The sequence below is a fragment of the Morus notabilis genome, unplaced genomic scaffold (genome assembly GCF_000414095.1).
Source record: "Morus notabilis unplaced genomic scaffold, ASM41409v2 Scaffold333, whole genome shotgun sequence".
Lineage (NCBI taxonomy): Eukaryota > Viridiplantae > Streptophyta > Magnoliopsida > Rosales > Moraceae > Morus > Morus notabilis.
In genome coordinates, this window is record NW_010363630.1 from 407,823 (window position 1) to 412,917 (window position 5,095).

A 5,095-nucleotide genomic window follows, 5' to 3' on the forward strand; every position below is an offset into this window, starting at 1 on the left:
TTTGCGCGAGAAACGAGTGAGAATATCAACATGGGAAGATGTCATATTCCAAAAACAAGAGTATTCATCAATGCACGGACAATCAATAGATGCCCATGTTGGTGGACAAGCTTGTTGAGACACGTATTCTGAAAAGTCTTTGTTTTGTTAACAGCTGTTCTAGTATTTGTTAACAGCTGTCCTAGTATTTAGGAGTTTGTTTTTAGTGGAGTAGTGTTGAACTGTTTCTTAGCAAGTTTGTTTTACTGATAAATAATGGTTTGTTATTTTACCGAGTCTTTAGCTTTTGCACGTTAGATTTAGTGGGCTCTCACATGTTAGTGGGCTCCTGATGTTGCTCTATATAAAGAGCTTTGTACGTTCAGTTTTATTTGACAGAAAAACATAAAAAGGTTCTTCATCTTTGTCTTCTTCCACTTTTATATATATTTTTTGTAACAGTGGTATCAGAGCCATAAAAAAAAAAAAAAAAAGGTAAACTCACGTGAGTAAGTAAGGGAGTGAAATAGAGTGATAGCAGTAGCTTTTTATTTCACTTGTTTTCTATTTTGCAGAAGCAAATGGCGTCAGAAACAAGATTTGTGCAGCCGGCAATTCCCCGTTTTGATGGTAACTATAATCATTGGAGTATGCTGATGGAGAACTTCTTGAGGTCCAAGAAGTATTGGCAAGTTGTTGAGTCTGGAGTACTAGAACCAACAGCCGGAGTAGTGTTGTCGGAGACGCAGAGAGCAGAGTTGGAAGCATTGAAGTTGAAGGACCTTAAGGCCAAAAACTACTTTTTCCAAGCCATTGATCGAGCAACTTTAGAGACAATTCTTAACAAAGACACCTCCAAGCAGATTTGGGACTCCATGAAGAAGAAGCACCAAGGGAACGCGAAGGCACAGCGGGTGCAGCTTCAAAGACTTCGATCTGAATTTGAAACTTTGCGCATGAAGTCAGGAGAGTCGATTACAGATTTCTTCTCAAGAACGATGACAATTGCTAACAAGATGCGAATCCATGGCGAGAAGATGGAGGATGTCACCATCGTTGAGAAAATTCTTAGATCAATGACACCGAAATTTAATTTTATTGTTTGTTCTATAGAAGAATCCAAAGATATTGATACGCTTTCACTTGACAAATTACAAAGTTCTTTGTTGGTTCATGAGCAGAAAGTTGTCCAACAGGAGTATGAAGAACAAGCTTTGAAGGCAGCAGCCAATCCCAGTGGTCCTGGCCGTGGAAAAGGAAAATGGAAGGACAAAAACGCACACCACAAAGCAGATGGAGAACATGCAATTGACTCCAAGTCGAAAGGAAAAGGTCGTGACAAGTCAAATGTCGAATGTTTTCGATGTCACAAGTATGGCCATTATAAGTCTGAATGCAGGACTAATCTCAACAGAGACCGTGGTGCGAAGGCAAATTTTGCAGACAAAGAAGAAGAAATTTCTCTCTTGATGGCTTGTCATGCGAAAGAAAATGTTCATCAAAACTTATGGTACTTAGATATCGGCTGTAGTAACCATATGTGTGGAGACAAGTCCGTTTTTTCAGAATTGGATGAATCGTTCAGCAACACTGTGACGTTTGGCGACAAATCTTCAGTTTCTGTCATGGGCAAAGGCAACGTTAAGATCCACACCAAGGAGAACTCTACTCAAATTATTACTAACGTTTTCTTTGTACCAGATTTGAAAACTAACTTGCTTAGCATTGGCCAGCTCCAAGAGAAGGGATATGAGATCTCTATCAAAGATGGAGTTTGTCGCATTCAAGATAAAAAATTGGGCTTGATTGCTCAAGTCAACATGACGACGAACCGGATGTTCCCTTTGTATCTTGATAGCACTACTCAATTATGCTTCTCTGTAAGGGTGAAGGATGAGGCATGGTTGTGGCATTTTCGCTACGGACATCTGAATTTTGGTGGTCTAAAAACGCTGCAACAGAAGAATATGGTGACAGGTCTTCCGCAAATTCAAAGTCCTTCTCAAGTTTGTGAAGAGTGTGTTGTTGGCAAACAACATCGAGATCAATTTCCAAAAGGAAAATCATGGAGAGTGAAGAAGGTGTTAGAATTGATTCATTCAGACTTATGTGGACCCATCAATCCGACTTCGAATGGCGGTAAACGTTATTTTATAACGTTTATTGATGATTATAGTCAAAAAACTTGGGTTTACTTTTTACAGGAGAAGTCTGAAACTTTTTCAGCTTTCAAAAGTTTCAAAGCGCTAGTTGAAAAGGAAGTGGGCATGCCTATAAAGATTCTTCGCAATGATCGTGGTGGAGAATACAACTCACAAGAATTTGTAAATTTCTGTGAGGAGCATGGAATTCAAAAGCAACCTACAGCAGCCTATACACCGCAACAAAATGGTGTTTCAGAGAGAAAGAACCGTACTATTCTGAACATGGTGCGGACTATTTTGACGAGAAGCGGGATTCCAAGAAGTTTTTGGCCAGAGGCAGTCAATTGGAGCATTCACCTATTGAATAGAAGTCCCACTCTAGCTGTTCAAAACGTGACACCTGAAGAAGCTTGGAGTGGACGCAGACCAAGTGTTGAGCATTTCAGAATCTTCGGTTGCATAGCCTATGCACATGTTCCAGATCAAAAGAGGAGCAAGCTTGATGACAAAGGTGCAAAATGCATTTTTCTTGGTGTTAGTGAGCAGTCAAAAGCATACAAACTGTACAATCCTATCACCAAGAAAATTGTCATTAGTCGAGATGTGATTTTTGATGAAGAACGATTCTGGTTTTGGGATGAAAACCATGTTGAACAACGTATACAAGCTGATTTGGATGAAGAAAATGAAAAAGAAACGCAGCAGCCTATGGAAGAAGTACAACCTGCAGAGGAGCAGCAACCACCAATCACTCAACTCACTCCACCAGTTGAAGCAGGAAATATTGAGCAACCTCGAAACAGAAGAAAACCGGCTTGGATGGCTGACTATGAGGTAACTGGAATTCCTCAAACTGAAGACCCACTTACACACTTTGCTCTATTTTCAGATTGTGATCCTATAACATTTGAAGATGCCATTAAAGAATCAAAGTGGCAGAAGGCGATGGATGCTGAAATCACAGCCATTGAAAAAAATGATACTTGGGAGTTGACAGAGCTTCCAAAGGGGCAAAAAACAATAGGTGTGAAGTGGGTGTACAAAACAAAGTTGAAAGAGAATGGCAAAGTTGATAAGTATAAGGCACGCTTAGTTGCTAAAGGCTACAAGCAAGAGTTCGGTGTCGACTACAGAGAAGTTTTTGCTCCAGTTGCAAGGCATGACACAATCAGATTGGTGATCGTATTGGCTGCTCAAAACTCATGGCCTATCTTTCAGTTGGATGTGAAGTCCGCTTTCCTACATGGAAACTTGGAAGAGCAGGTATTCATCGAACAACCTCCTGGTTATGTGAAGTTTGGTGATGAGCATAAAGTTTATAAATTAAAAAAGGCATTATATGGATTAAAACAAGCTCCAAGAGCTTGGTATAGTCGTATAGATGCTTATTTTTCTAGGGCGGGTTTTAAAAAATGTCCATATGAGCATACACTTTTCACAAAGGTTGGAGACAGAGGAGAGTTACTTATTGTATGTTTATATATGGATGATTTAATTTATACTGGAAATGATAGAGCCATGTTTGAAAAGTTTAAGCAGTCCATGATGCTTGAGTTTGATATGTCTGATCTTGGAAAGATGCATTATTTCCTTGGGATAGAAGTAGTTCAGTTTGCTGGTGGAATTTTTATTTCTCAAAGGAAATATTTGCAAGAAGTTTTAGACAGGTTTCAAATGAAGAAGTGCAACCCTTCCAGTACACCAACCGAGACAGGTTTGAAGTTGGTAAAAGATCCTGGAGGAAGAAGAGTAGACAGCACCCTTTACAAGCAAATTGTAGGGAGCTTGATGTATTTGACAGCCACAAGGCCTGACATTATGCACGCTGTAAGTCTCATTAGTAGGTACATGGAGTGTCCAAAGGAGTCACATCTTCTTGCTGTCAAGAGGATTCTTAGGTACTTAAAAGGTACTGAGGAATTTGGTTTGCTCTACAAGAAGGAAGAAAAGTCAGAGTTGTTTGGCTTCACTGACAGTGACTATGCTGGAGATCCGGATGACAGGAAAAGCACATCTGGTTATGTGTTTATGCTTGGTACAGGAGCTGTTGCATGGTCCTCAAAGAAGCAAGCAATTGTTACTCTATCAACAACTGAAGCTGAATTCGTTGCTGCAACCTCTTGTGCTTGTCAAGCAATCTGGTTGAGGAAAATTCTTGAAGAGCTTCATTTCAAGCAAGAAGGAGCCACTACAATCTACTGTGACAGCAGTTCAGCAATAAAGCTCTCAAAAAATCCTGTTCTACGCGGAAGAAGCAAGCATATAGATGTGAAGTTTCATTTTTTAAGGGATCTCTCGAAGGAAGGAGTCATTGATCTCATCTACTGCAGAAGTGAAGATCAAGTTGCTGACATTTTTACCAAGCCTCTCAAGTTGGCTGCATTTCAGAAGCTAAGGAAGCTGCTTGGTGTTGGCACGCTGGAATTAAACTGAATGTTTGCAAACTCTCAGTTTAAGGGAGGGATTGTTGAGACACGTATTCTGAAAAGTCTTTGTTTTGTTAACATCTGTTCTAGTATTTGTTAACAGCTGTCCTAGTATTTAGGAGTTTGTTTTTAGTGGAGTAGTGTTGAACTGTTTCTTAGCAAGTTTGTTTTACTGATAAATAATGGTTTGTTATTTTACCGAGTCTTTAGCTTTTGCACGTTAGATTTAGTGGGCTCTCACATGTTAGTGGGCTCCTGATGTTGCTCTATATAAAGAGCTTTGTACGTTCAGTTTTATTTGACAGAAAAATATAAAAAGCTTCTTCATCTTTGTCTTCTTCCACTTTTATATATATTTTTTGTAACAAAGCTTGGTCTATTTCAAATGGCAAGACTCGCAATTTATTCCATTTGGTTTTGGAAGAACAAGGTGCCCTTGCTTGACATTTGCAATATTTGCTAGTACTAACTACTACATAAAACGCTTTAGGCGTCACCTGTCGTCTAAGGCCTTAGACATCATTCCAGAAAACGACTTCTAAGTAG